We start from the raw sequence: 15,611 nt of genomic DNA on the forward strand, positions 1-15,611 counted from the left end.
AGCTGATTCCTCCTGTAAACAAACTGAATTCTCTATGCCGATGCTTATGGAAAGCATTGTCTATGATTAATTAAGCAATAAGGCCCGACTGGGTGTGGTATATGGCCAATATACAACGGCTAAGGGCTGGTCTTACACACAACGCAATGCGGAGTGCCTGGATACAGCTCTTAGCCATGTTGTATTGACCATATACCACAAACCTTTGAGGTGCCTTATTGCTTTTATAAACTAGTTACCAATGTAATTAGAGCAGTAAAAACAAATGTCATACCTGTGGTATACGGTCTGATACTGTATACCACTGCTGTCAGCAAATCAGCATTCAGGGCTCGAATCACCCAGTTTATAAAGTATTTTGTACCATGGCATTGTTGAATACTCATTTCTGATTGGCTTGAAGAGCATTCTAGAGCGTGCATTATTTCCCTGTAGGCACGGTATATCAGCATGGAAGAATTCAATGGCTATAGTTAATTCTTACATGTTCTATGTTTTAGCTGCTTTTGAAAGCAAAAAGTCGAATTGAAAACATTAGCGTTGTTGAATTTGATTTTCATAAAATAGCAAGCTCGGACTGATGGTTTGGTTAGCTAAACTAGCAGGTCTGTTTGTTTGGTTACAGAGGTAACTACTGTAACTACACTACATGACCAAAGTATGTGAACACCTGCTCTTTGAACATCTCATTCCAAAATCATGGGTATTAATATGGAGTTGGTCCCCCCTTTGCTGCTATAACAGCCTCCACTCTTCTGGCAAGGCTTTCCACTAGATGTTCGAACATTGCTGCGAGGACTTGCTTCCATTCAGCCATGAGCATTAGAGAGATCGGGCACAGATGTTGGGCGATTAGGCTTGGCTCGCAGTCGGCGTTCCAATTCATTCCAAAGGTGTTCAATGGGGTTGAGGTTAGGGCTTACTGCAGGCCAGTCGTTCTTCCACACCGATCTCAACAAATTTCTGTGTGGACCTCGCTTTGTGCACAGAGCATTGTCAAGCTGAAACAGGAAAGGGCCTTCCCCAAACTGGAGATTTCCCTTCACTGGAACTAAGAGGCCTAGCCCAAAAACATGAAAAACAGCCCAATACCATTATTTCTCCTCCACCACACTTTACAGTTGGCACTATGCATTGGGGCAGGTAGCGTTCTCCTGGCATCTGCCAAACCCAGATTCATCCATCGAACTGCCAGATAGATGGTCAAGCGTGATTCATCACTCCAGAGAACGCGTTTCCACTGCTCCGGGATCCAATGGCGGCGAGCTTTACACCACTCCAGCCGACACTTGGCATTGCGCATGGTGATCTTAGGCTTGTGTGTGGTCGCTTGGCCATGGAAACCCATTTCATGAAGCTCGTGACGAACAGTTCTTGTGCTGATGTTGCTTCCAGAGGCAATTTAGACCTCGGTAGTGAGTGTTGCAACCGAGGACAGTTTATTTTTATGCGCTATGTGCTTCAGCACTTGGCGTTCGCTTTCTGTGAGCTTGTGTGGCCTACCACTTCTCGGCTGAGCTGTTGCTGCTCCTAGATGTTTCCACTTCACAATAACAGCACCTACTGTTGACCGGGGCAGCTCCAGCAAGGCAGAAATTTGACAAACTGACTTGTTGGAAAGGTGGCATCCTATTACGGTGCCACGTTGAAAGTCACTGAGCTCTTCAGCAAGGCCATTCTACTGCCAATGTTTGTCTATGGAGATTGCATGGCTGTGTGCTCGATTTTATACAACTGTCAGCAATGGGTGTGGCTGAAAAAGCCGAATCCACTCATTTGAAGGGGTATCCACATACTTTTGCACATATAATGTATCTAGTAAACTTGCTAGCTTCTTCAGTGGATGTTGAACACATTTCTACCTGGCAAATGAAAATATTTCTAGCGGCAAATGTGTTAAATTATAGCCATGGTATAAAATGAATAATCAATTCGGGGCTCTATGCGTTCTCCGGAAAATAATGCAACTCTGTGGAAGGTTACTTCCATTCTGCTAGCACGTCGTGGAACACACCTTCTACGTCGTTCCTTTATTTTCCGTACAACGCATATCCTCCTCGTTGAATATCCCTTACATATTGAGGGTTCAGTCTCAACAAAATGGGTACAGCAAACAAACACACAGATTCATACATTTCCCTTCTCCCAGACTACTCAGATGCAGTCCTCGGTCACTGGGTGAGATAAGCTATTCGGCTAAGGTCAGGACAACCAGAAGCCTGCCTACCTCCTCGCTCAGTCTCACTGAAATGAAACCAAGTATTCATTACAGAACAACTGACCATGGGCTTTGTGGCAGCCTTCCTGTTATTCCCCCCAGGGCTAAGTTGATGAAAATTAGATTTGCAAAGGAAATAGAATTCTTATATACAAAAAAAGAAATAAACAACCTGAAATGTGTGTGTGCGAGAGTGCGTCAACAGGGAGGAAGTGGAAGTGAAATGATCTACAGATTGTTTTTTTGCCTCTTAGTGAGGTGTGATTGTGGTAAATGAAAAAGAGACCACAGAATTACCTCTCCACACTAATAGCTGCATATATGACTGGTGTTTCCAGTCAGTGTTTTGAATGGTAACGTGACATTTATTTTGTTAGAGCACACAGATACCACACTAACATTTCCATTAAGAGCATGAAAAAGAACAATCTATTTTGAATTCCCATCAGAGGAGGCTGGTTGGAGGAGCTATTCATGGGGTTCACTTCCGTCACTCACACGTTGTTCCCATTGTTATCAACGTTCTACAAATGCAGCAGCATACTGATGTCCGACTGGTGGTTAAAAGGCGCTGCGTGGTCAAATCGACGTCTGCGTTGGCCGTGCAGTGTTTACGGTGCAGAAGTCGGCATTCATACTTCTTGTGCTTTGCGGAGCAGTGCAGAGTTGAGTAGAGCTGTTGTGAAGGAAGATGTCAAGGAAGTAAGTTTGTTTTTATACAGGACCTCCCGCCCTCACCTACAGTTCTGTCAACCAATCATGTCAATGCAGAGCTATACAGAGCCCTCCGCATTGTTACAACATTTGGGAGGAGCACGGCGATGTGGTACAGAGTTCAATTTGGCCTTTGTATGCCTCCAGAGGCTCCGCAAGTGTCTCACACCCTCCATATGGAGCCTCCGACCACATATTCAGATCAAGCAAAAATGGGCTTCTATGTCTTTCTGAATGTGGGCTAATGACTGTTTAATCAAAATTACATTATAGTGGCCTGGAAATATGATGACATTGCTAAAGTAGACACATAATTAGTAGAAAAGAACATTGGTATCATTATGATGTCGTCAAGTTTACTTTAGAAAGACGGCAATGTTGCTATGAGCTAGCACAGTTTGTCAGAAATAGCTAGCAATGCTAACATTAATCTAGCAAAAATGTCGGTACTCTCCCCTCTATCGTAATATAGCTAGCTAAATTTATACTGCAACTAAAGTCAATCTGGCAACATTACAATTACAAAAGCTTGTCCTACTAACTATTTGCCTCCTTTTGAAATGTCATCGTATTTACAAGCCGCAGTAATGCACTTCAGACGAGATCTTTATTACATTTACATTTACATTTAAGTCATTTAGCAGACGCTCTTATCCAGAGCGACTTTATCAACACCTATTAAGACTGCATTGAGTAGAATGCCCAGTTGGGCATCAGTCCTAAAACGAACATTCAAAACAATATTGTGACGAAACGTGCAAACCATGAATAGGAAGACAGCTCATTGTAAACAAATGGAACGGTATCAAATGCATGGAAATCACATGTTTGACTGTTCCATTTATTCCATTCCATTCATTACAATGAGCCGGTCCTCCTATAGCCCCTCCCACCAGCTTCCTCTGATTCCATTATCACCTTTGAAGTATTTGAGGCATCTGTCAGGGCGGTCTGTTTTCACTTTTTCTGGATGATTTCCATTCACAAACGCAACACTGTCATTTAGCATATGGTTGAAAATGCTGAGCAGATGGAAACTAAAGCTGGAGGTTTTGTTTGAAATATCTCAAGGCTTAAAATGCAATATAGACAACTGTCAAAGACATCAAAAGCATTCCAAGATCAAAACTATTAATTACATCTAAAATAGACAAGTAATTGCTTCACACCATGAAAAATAAATACCAGAGAGTGATTTACTCCAAATGTAATGGGAAAAGACAGCCATTCCAGCATTAGCATGTCTGCCTTTCATGCTGTGGGATGAGGAAATTCTGTTGCACTACCTGAACCTATGAAGTGGAATTGAGTCACAGACACTGAGTGCATACTTTTATCGCTCTGCTGAAACGCAAGTGGTGGAGAATATTCCAGAACACTCACTCCAGGGACCCCGGCCGGGTTTTTTCTTTTACACATCGCTAAATTCCAGCAAAATCTCTGCTCCCATCTCTCACCCCAGACTATCTTGCCAATTTTCCGCATCTGTAGATCTAACATATTTCATGCGTTTCCTGCCTCCAAGCAGGGTCCCTAGCTGGCTGCCTCCGGTCTTTTGCCTTGTGTCAAAGACGAGTGCATGAGGTGCCCTCTGACATTTTCTACTCTGCAGTGTCCGACATTCTCCGAGTGTTCCTATAATTAGCTCTCCTGTGTTTACACCCACTTGAGAGAGAAAGAGACTATTACCATTTACCAGGCGAAAGGTCAACAGAGGAGCTCTCTAGACCTCAGAGGGCAAATTAAACAGGAGGGCCAACCTGTAATCTAAATGAGTGATGAGGGATGGAGGCAGTGGAATTAGAACTTCATCACATCTTGAAGATTCCAACTGGGTTCATATCAGACTGTTTGATGTTCTGATGTTCCTTCCATTCTGTTTCAGCCTGTTCTATCTATATGGTGTACAGCTCTGTCATCATGTTCCTTAGTCACCTATCTCTTAGCAAACATCATCCAGTCCAATAACATCAGAGAGGGCATGGGCCTCCCATGTGACTGGACTCAAACTAAAGTGAGATGAAAATGGGGGTGATAATTGCTCAGGAGACTAGCACCATTTACATGATGAATGAAGAAGAGGAATTAAAATTGCATTCTGTGTCCATTTATTTATTAACTATAGCAGGACTGTTGCATTTGACATTCAGGACAAGGTATGAATTTTATATCTTAAATCAAGATGTTACCGTGGGTTTCAAGGAATGTAGATTGTTGTGACCTTAGCAGTATTTTTCTTGATGTAAATCGTGGACATGTATAACTCTGTTTTATACCAAACTCCTATTCACTTTTCAAACTAGGGGAATAGTATAATGTTTTAGGGACCGAAAATGCCAAACCACTGACTGACCTTATCCATGTATCTGGTTAGGTTAATTCAGTATCTGATAATTATCTATACCCTGATTTGTTCCCACTGAATCACATGGGTATTCACCTATTTTGTCATTGTTCCATGTCGCTCTCTCACAGGACATTATGAAGGGGCTCAGTCAGTATTTTTTATTTTACATTTATTTAACCAGGCAAGTCAGTAAAAACCACATTCTTATTTTCAATGATGGCCTGGGACCAGTGGGTTAACTGCCTGTTCAGGTGCAGAACGACAGATTTGTACCTTGTCAGCTCGGGGGTTTGAACTTGCAACCTTGTGGTTACTAGTCCAATGTTCTAACCACTAGGCTACCCTGCCTTTACCTATTAAACACACCCCTCTCCAGAATCACATTGACTCAACTATTTAACAGACTCCCCTGACATAAAGACTATACCTTGACATATTTTCTCATAAACTTGAGAAAATTGTAAAATGGCGCCGAAGAGAAAGGCTGGTTTTACATGCTCCTGACCCATTTTTGCATTGTTTTTAACTTATTTTTTAAAACTTATTTGGTATGTTGCTGCTACCGTCTCTTATGACCGGAAATAACATCTTGACATCAGAACAGCGATTGCTCACCACAAACTGGAAGAAACGTTTTCCTTTAACGAGTCAGACGAAGAAATATACTACTCTCCCGGGAACAGGCCCAAATCTCCATCATTTACGTGAAGAAAAGACAGAGGAAAAGAGGGCTCAGATCAGGCTGCCTTCTGAGAATCCGTAGGCGAGCGAGTAAACTCCCACTGCCATCAATTATACTTGCTAACATGCAATCATTGGAAAATAAAATTGATGACCTACGATTACAATTATCCTACCAACGGGACATTAAGAACTAATATCTTATGTTTCACTGAGTTGTGGCTGAACAACGACATGGATAATATCGAGCTGGTGGGATTTTCCATGGCTCGGCAGACCAGAGATGCTACGTCTGGTAAGACGAGGGGTGGGGGTGTGTGTCTTTTTGTCAATACAAATCAGCGTTCAACACCATAGTGCCCACGAAGCTAAGGACTCTGGGACTAAACACATCCCTCTGCAACTAGATCATGGAGTTCCTGACAGGCGGTCCCCAGGTTGTAAGGGAAGGCAACAAAAATCAAAAATCAAATCAAATTTATTTATATAGCCCTTCGTACATCAGCTGATATCTTAAAGTGCTGTACAGAAACCCAGCCTAAAACCCCAAACAGCAAGCAATGCAGGTGTAGAAGCACGGTGGCTAGGAAAAACTCCCTAGAAAGGCCAAAACCTAGGAAGAAACCTAGAGAGGAACCAGGCTATGTGGGGTGGCCAGTCCTCTTCTGGCTGTGCCGGGTGGAGTTACAACAGAACATGGCCAAGATGTTCAAATGTTCATAAATGACCAGCATGGTCGTATAATAATAAGGCAGAACAGTTGAAACTGGAGTAGCAGCACGGTCAGGTGGACTGGGGACAGCAAGGAATCATCATGTCAGGTAGTCCTGGGGCATGGTCCTAGGGCTCAGGTCCTCCGAGAGAGAGAAAGAAAGAAAGAAAGAAAGAGAGAATTAGAGAGAGCATATGTGGGGTGGCCAGTCCTCTTCTGGCTGTGCTGGGTGGAGATTATAACAGAACATGGCCAAGATGTTAAAATGTTCATAAATGACCAGCATGGTCGAATAATAATAAGGCAGAACAGTTGAAACTGGAGCAGCAGCACGGCCAGGTGGACTGGGGACAGCAAGGAGTCATCATGTCAGGTAGTCCTGGGGCATGGTCCTAGGGCTCAGGTCCTCCGAGAGAGAGAGAGAGAGAGAGAGAGAGAGAGAGAGAGAGAGAGAGAGAGAAGAAAGAGAGAAGGAGAGAATTAGAGAACGCACACTTAGATTCACACAGGACACCGAATAGGACAGGAGAAGTACTCCAGATATAACAAACTGACCCTAGCCCCCCGACACAAACTACTGCAGCATAAATACTGGAGGCTGAGACAGTAGGGGTCAGGAGACACTGTGGCCCCATCCGAGGACACCCCCGGACAGGGCCAAACAGGAAGGATATAACCCCACCCACTTTGCCAAAGCACAGCCCCCATACCACTAGAGGGACATCTTCAACCAACAACTTACCATCCTGAGACAAGGCTGAGTATAGCCCACAAAGATCTCCGCCATGGCACAACCCAAGGGGGGGCGCCAACCCAGACAGGATGACCACATCAGTGAATCAACCCACTCAGGTGACGCACCCCTTCCAGGGACGGCATGAGAGAGCCCCAAGTAAGCCAGTGACTCAGCCCCTGTAATAGGGTTAGAGGCAGAGAATCCCAGTGGAAAGAGGGGAACCGGCCAGGCAGAGACAGCAAGGGCGGTTTGTTGCTCCAGAGCCTTTCCGTTCACCTTCCCACACCTGGGCCAGGCTACACTCAATCATATGACCCACTGAAGAGATGAGTCTTCAGTAAAGACTTAAAGGTTGAGACCGAGTTTGCGTCTCTGACATGGGTAGGCAGACCGTTCCATAAAAATGGAGCTCTATAGGAGAAAGCCCTGCCTCCAGCTGTTTGCTTAGAAATTCTAGGGACAATTAGGAGGCCTGCGTCTTGTGACCGTAGCGTACGTGTAGGTATGTATGGCAGGACCAAATCAGAGAGATAGGTAGGAGCAAGCCCATGTAATGCTTTGTAGGTTAGCAGTAAAACCTTGAAATCAGCCCTTGCTTTGACAGGAAGCCAGTGTATAGAGGCTAGCACTGGAGTAATATGATAACATTTTTTGGTTCTAGTCAGGATTCTAGCAGCCGTATTTAGCACCAACTGAAGTTTATTTTGTGCTTTATCCGGGTAGCCGGAAAGTAGAGCATTGCAGTAGTCTAACCTAGAAGTGACAAAAGCATGGATTAATTTTTCTGCATCATTTTTGGACAGAAAGTTTCTGATTTTTGCAATGTTACGTAGATGGAAAAAACAACACGTCTGCCACTCTGATCCTCAACACTGGGGCCCTTCAGGGGTGTGTACTTACTTAGTCCCCTCCTGTACTCCCTGTTCACCCACGACTGCATGGCCAAACACGACTCCAAAACTATCATTAAGTTTGCTGACGACACAACAATGTTCGGCCTGATCACCGACAACGATGAGACAGCCTATCGGGAGGAGGTCAGAGAACTGGCAGTGTGGTGCCAGGACAACAACCTCTCCCTTAATGTGAGCAAGACAAAGGAGCTGACGGTGAACTACAGGAAAAGGTGGGCCGAACAGGCCCCCATTAATATCAACGAGGCTGTAGTGGAGCAGGTCGAGAGTTTCAAGTTCCTTGGTATCTACATCACCAATTAACTAAGATGGTCCAAACACACCAAGACAGTCGTGAAGAGGGCACGACAAAACCTTTTCCCCTCAGGAGACTGAAAAGATTTGACATGGGTCCCCAGATCCTCAAAAAGTTCTACAGCTGCACCATTGACAGCATCCTGACCGGTTGCATCACTGCCTGGTATGGCAACTGCTCAGCATCTGACCATAAGTCGCTACAGAGGGTCGTGCGTACGGCCCAGTACATCACTGGGGCCAAGCTTCCTGCCATCCAGGACCTATATAATAGGCGGTGTCAGAGGAAAACCCATAAAATTGTCAGAGACTCCAGTCACCCAAGTCATATACTGTTTTCTCTACTACCGCACGGCAAGCGGGTGCCAGAGCTCCAAGTCTAGGACCGAAAGGCTCCTTAATTAACAGCTTCTAACCCCTAGTCACTTCATCCTACCTACATGTACAAGTTACCTCAACTTACCTGTACACCCGCACACTGACTCGGTACCGGTACTCCCTGTATATTGCCTCGTTATTGTTAAGTTATTGTCTTGCTTTTTATTTTATTTGTTTTTTTTATTTTTTATTTTACTTTAGTTTATTTGGTAAATATTTTCTTAACTCTCCTTGAACTGCACTGTTGGTTATGGGCTTGTAAGTAAGCATTTCACAGTAAGGTCTACACTTGTTCTATTCGGCACATAAAGTTTGACAATTAAAGTTTAATTTGACTTGAAAATAGCTGAATCTAGCTGATAATAATAGTGCCGTCTGGCATCTGTCAACATCGGGGCGAATAAAATGTGTGCATACAAATAGAGGGAAAGTCCTTTGATATCTTCTTTTTTTTGCCCTCATTTCAATTTTGCCACACCTTTTAATTTTCTCATCACATTGTCTTTTCTTCAGAGAAGAAGCAAACACAGCAAAAAAAGAAAAGTCCTCTCACTGTCAACTGCGTTTATTTTCAGCAAACTTAACATGTGTAAATATTTGTATGAACAACACAAAACTGAACAAGTTTCACAGGGGGTGAAAATCAAAAGTGACAGTCAGTATCTGGTGTGGCCACCAGCTGCATTAAGTACTGCAGTGCATCTTCTCATGGACTGCACCAGACTTGCCAGTTCTTGATGTGAGATGTTACCCCACTCTTCCACCAATGCACCTGCAAGTTCCCGGACATTTCTGGGGGGGAATGGCCCTAGCCCTCACCCTCAGATCCAACAGGTCCCAGATGTGCTCAATGGGATTGAGATCTGGGGTCTTCGCTGGCCATGGCAGAACACTGACATTCCAGTCTTGCAGGAAATCACGCACAGAATGAGCAGTATGGCTGGTGGCATTGTCATGCTGGAGTGTCATGTCAGGATGATCCTGCAGGAAGGGTATCACATGAGGGAGGAGGATGTCTTCCTTGTAATGCACAGCATTGAGATCGCCTGCAATGACAACAAGCTCAGTCTGATGATGCTGTGACACACCGCTCCAGACTACAGGCCTCGGTGTAATGCTCATTCCTTTGACAATACACTCAAATCTGACCATCACCTCTGGTGAGACAGAACTGCGACTCTTAAGTGAAGAGCACTTTTTGTCAGTCCTGTCTGGTCCAGCGACGGTGGGTTTGTGCCAATAGGCAACGTTGTTGCCGATGATGTCTGGTGAGGACCTGCCTTACAACAGGCCTACAAGCCCTCAGTCCAGCCTCTCTCAGCCTATTCCGGACAGTCTGAGCACTGATGGAGGGATTGCGCGTTCCTGGTGTAACTCAGACAGTTGTTGTTGCCATTCTGTACCTGTCCCGCAGGTGTGATGTTCGGATGTACCGATCCTGTGCAGGTGTTGTTACACGTGGTCTGCCACTGCGAGGACGATCAGCTGTCCATCCTGTCTCCCTATAGCACTGTCTTAGGCGTCTCACAGTACGGACATTGCAATTTATTGCCCTGGCCACATCTGCAGTCCTCATGCCTCCTTGCAGCATACCTAAGGCACATTCACACAGATGAGCAGAGGCACTGGGCATCTTTCTTTTGGTGTTTTTCAGAGTCAGTAGAAAGGCCTCTTTAGTGTCCTAAGTTTTCATAACTGTGACCTTAATTGCCTACCGTCTATAAGCTGTAAGTGTCTTAACGACCGTTCCACAGGTGCATGTTCATGGTTCATTGAACAAGCATGGGAAACAGTGTTTAAACCCTGTGAAGTTATTTGGATTTTTACGAATTATCTTTGAAAGACAAGGCCCTGAAAAAAGGACGTTTCTTTTTTTGCTGAGTTTAGTTACCTGGTGGGAGACAGAGAGAGAGAGAAATGACAGGGCAGTCGGAGAGGTGCAGTTCATCTGGGGTGGAATACCTCTAGAAAAAGTACATTGGCTGTGCAGTTGGCCACGGTAGATGAGCAAACAGAGGTTTTATTAAACCAGAAATGAAATAAAAGTGCATGTATCCACCCAAGGTCAGAAGTATTATTTCCATCCTAGACTCTGTCTGATGTCCTGCCATGTTGGAGTCATGCTTGGATGAGGAATGAGAAGGTTACAATTAGAAAGACCACTAGACTTTTTCCCACACGTGGCAGCTAAGTAACCATTAATGGTTTTCCTACAAATACAGAGCTGTCATCGTCTGTATCAGTTCTGTCATCCAAGGATGGTTCCATTTCCAGTCAAACATTGCATATTTCATGTGTATGCACAAAACACCTGGATTTCTTAGCCTGAATTCTGCTTGCTCATAGCCTCTATCCCTGTCCACACCTGGTGGAGTCTACATGATTTCTGTGTGGCTCAGTTGGTAGAGCATGGCATTTGCACCCCAGGGTTGTGGGTTTGATTCCCACGGGGGATCAGTACAAACAAATATGAAAATGTATGCACTCTAATGTAAGTCATGTTGGATAATGATGTAAATGTAAAACCTAGTGTCATCAGATGATTAGATCATCTGGGACAGTCCTCTCTGAAATGAACAAATGATTTCATCAACCAGGATTACAGTGAGTAACCTAAAGTTATTAGCTTGACACCAAGGTCAGTCTCCTATGTACAGTATTCTACTGAATGGCAGACATTATAGGTGCTGTTGCCTATCTGAATATAGCAGAATTTCCTCATACCCACATAGGTTCAGTAAATGCAATAATGGTGTTAAACCTAATAGAGGATAAAACTTCAGCCAATAACCAAGAGGTAAGATCATTGAAATCCATTTGTCTTTGGCTAACGGGTATTGCTTTTAGGGTAGAAATAACACTGACACCTCCATGGTTGGTTGTAACAATCGGGACTGATGTTTCAGACAAGTACATACAATGGTACATTTAAACTCATTCACCACCTCTTAAGTGATGAGATATATATCCCCATCAACCCTCCAGCTACAATAGCTTTTACATTAGCAACACCTTTCAGATCCATTATACTCAAGACCTGGCCTTGAGGTTAATTAGAAATTTTAGCAACAGAACATAGAATATCTGACATGCTGGTTTGACTACGGCAGCCCGCTGAGGAGAGGAAGCAATGGGATATTAATCAGTATTCAAATTGAAAGAATCATGTTGTCATCACAGAGCAATTTGTGTGGAGATTCTATCTGATACTATTAAGCCCAAAGGTATGTGGCTCAGCCAGCCGCTGGAGTGAGTATGTTCTGCCTCAACATTCAATTTAAGAGTCATTAGTTTGGATTATCCCTTTTCGACAGCCAAGCTGGTGTTGTATCTAATTCTAATTATTTATCTATGTAAAACACTTGTCGCCACTCTCAGTCCTGATAGAGGCCCAGACATTACGGTGCTGTCTCTGTCTCTGCAGCGACAGCCTTACTAAATTAACTGGCCAGTGCCAACACGGGTCCAAGCCTCTCCAGAGTGAAAGGCCAAAGTTCCGCTAGACCATTTTTACAAACCGTAATTGTTCACCGCTCAGAGAGACAAAAACAAAATCGACAGTCTTGACGTATCCCATGTCTGTCTCCTTTTGAAATTAATCAAGGGCTTGTATAAGGGAAATGAGGTGGCATTTCCCAATAATGAGAAAAACTGTTTCCTGGCCCCAGCCACCAAGATTGACATTTTCCATTACAAATAAAAAATGTACATATGTTCGTCCATCAGTGTGTCGGGTGCAGTTGATTTTGGCACACGGTGCCAGTCAGGTCATCAATCTTCAGTATCCAGACGCAGCCTTGCAGTGGAATGGGGAGGTGTTGCGATGATTTATTAAAAGAGTGGCAGTGGAACCCTGTGGTAAGGGAGCCCTGTAAATCCTGATAAAAGCAATTTAATGCCATCAATCATGCAATAGTGGGGCTGTAACATAACAGTGGGGAGTTGGGTCACACTCACAAACACCTGAACTGGGAGGTATCCATTTTACCTGAACTACAGCCCTCTGTGTAGAGACACTGGTCTCCTTGTAATAGTACTAACAGATTCATTCACTTGGCTTGCAACAGGTTCTAGTTACTGTATAGATGTAAGTCAATAGGAGGGAAAGTATTCAACATTCAAATTAAAAAAAACATTGTCTTATGAGGAAGTCTTGCTAATCACACACAAACCCCAAGGTGTATTAAGTTAATGATTTGTTGGATGGCAATAGTCCATCTATCAATGGATTTCTGCTTGGTTATCCTGGTCTAAAAGGAAAACCCATCACAAGGTAAAAGGTAGTATTTAAAAAGTCCAGGGATTTGCATGCCTCATCTCATGAGTCAGTCAGAGCATATTCTCATACCAGGGATGCACCACCGCCTCCTGTGTAGCATTGTCTATTTTCTTCCTGAAAAGTTGTTTAGTTCCTTCCCCCAGCTGGATTTGTTTTTTGGGGGACTTGCTTGGACAATGCATCTTTTTATTGGACAAGCCAGACTTGGGAGGCCTTGAGAAATGATTTAATTTACTCCACCAGGCAGTAAATCAAAGTTCCTGCATTGCCTATGCAGCGGGATCAGTGATGTGAAACATTTAGCACCATGCTACTATCTCCTGCAATGCAAACAAGACAGATTTATACGAGGCTCACTCCTTTAAATAGAGAGGAAAAGTTTAAAGGTAAAAGCATAGGGAGTGTATCTGATGCTGTGGACTGTTTAAGAAGCAGGTATTGAACTTCTGAGGCCTTTAATCCTAGTCTTTAATAGGGAGGCTCCGTGGACTGGACCATGCCAGCATAGAGCCTAATGGTAATGATGCATGAAGGGAAAAATCCTAATAAACACACCCTGACATTAACGATACGAGTCAACCTGCTCAGTGCATGCCTGCAGATGTCTGAACCATGTGTGTGCCAAATGTATTCATTCCGCTCTTCCTGTGAAGAACAATACAGTATTCATATGTCTGTCTAGCACAGAACTGGGACGATAAACCAAAAATTATCGGCACAGACCAAACCGACCACTTTTCGTGGACATTTTGCTGATTTATTTTATTACAATAAATAACCTATAGGGCCCTACCTGAGAAATTAGATACATTTGCTAATATGGGGGATTATTAATGGGACATTGATGGCTACAACATTCAAAGTACTAGTAGTAGTTTTAAGGGTAATATTTTAAAAAAAATAACTGGTGCACATTGTTATAAACATATCATTCTATTTATCTCTATCAAGGTAATTGTCAATTTATTGTGATATGGATTTTTGTCCATATTGCCCAGCTCTAGTCTAACGGCCCGAAAGAGTATAGATTTCCTCACTAATTCACTGCAGCCAGAGGGATGACTCTAAATGTGAGTCAAGCTTCCCCAACATCTAGGTGTAATTTATCCTCGCCACTCACCTGGCATCCTTCAATGTCAGTGAAGTCATGCAGAATAAACATAGTACCATTCCCTGCAGTAACATACACACCCCCTTTGAAATGAGCCTGAACTACTGCCACCTGTTAACATTGTAAACACACAACACCAGTGATTCACAGACAGACTCATACCATCCCCTCATCCTCTACAACTTGGGTATTTCTTCTCCTGTACCTACTGTAAGCTATGTCTTTACCTCTCTACCTCCCCTACTCTGTTGAATAATTTTTGGTTCCTCTGACCTGGATGAACAATGAGGAGACACCCTGGTGGAGGGACACACTGTCAGACACAACACTTTCAAACTGTCACTTCTGAACTGAGGGCGCTGACAGGCAGCACTGACACCTGTTCGAGCTGTCGCTCTGCCCTCCCCTGGGAGCACCATTATCCGGGAACCATCACACCGCCAAGCTGAAGCGTTCAACAAGGCCAAAAACAGTGACACGATCTTGTTTGCATGCTGCTTTTGAGGAAATTCCTGTCGAGCGAGTCTGAGTTTTATTCTGGGTCAGATTAGGAAAGATTTACAATGACACATTTCCAAACTTCAACGTTTATGCATTTGTGGATTGATTAAAATGGGTTCTTGTGACATGTAGCAACTGTGACTCAGCTCGTGTTCTTTGAACTGTCACAGCTAGAAACATGACAACACATAGAAGCCAGCAGATATAACTTCCTGGAAAACTGAGTATACATACAGGAACATGATGTACTATTAACCATGAAATTGCCCTTAGACACTCTTGGCCTTTGAGTCCTACAATAATAGCATAAAGTGAAGTTGGAGGATACGGAACGAGAGTGCAACTGTGACCCTCTAGCCATTTACTCATGGCTTTACAGGTGTCTGAGGAAAGCCAGGAAAAATCGTCAAGGACTCCTCACTGAGCCACAGACAGTTCATTCTGTTACCGTCTGGCAAATGGTAACAGAGACAGCTTCTACTACCATACCATCAGATTATTGAACAGCTAACCCTAGCTGTCTACCTGCTCACCTTAGAGACTATTTGCACCTCAGAGGATGTTTCTCAATGTGCATACTACAGTGCTCCACACTCTCATGCTTGGAGTACATTCTCCGACCACGTTCTCTTGACTACGTCCTTCTGAGGACGAGAGTGTTGAGAACCCATAAACCAATACATTTGAGAAGCACTTACACTCACCCTACTGTATTACCTCATGCTT

This window comes from Oncorhynchus masou, chromosome 19 (assembly GCF_036934945.1).
Source record: "Oncorhynchus masou masou isolate Uvic2021 chromosome 19, UVic_Omas_1.1, whole genome shotgun sequence".
Classification (NCBI taxonomy): Eukaryota; Metazoa; Chordata; class Actinopteri; order Salmoniformes; family Salmonidae; genus Oncorhynchus; species Oncorhynchus masou.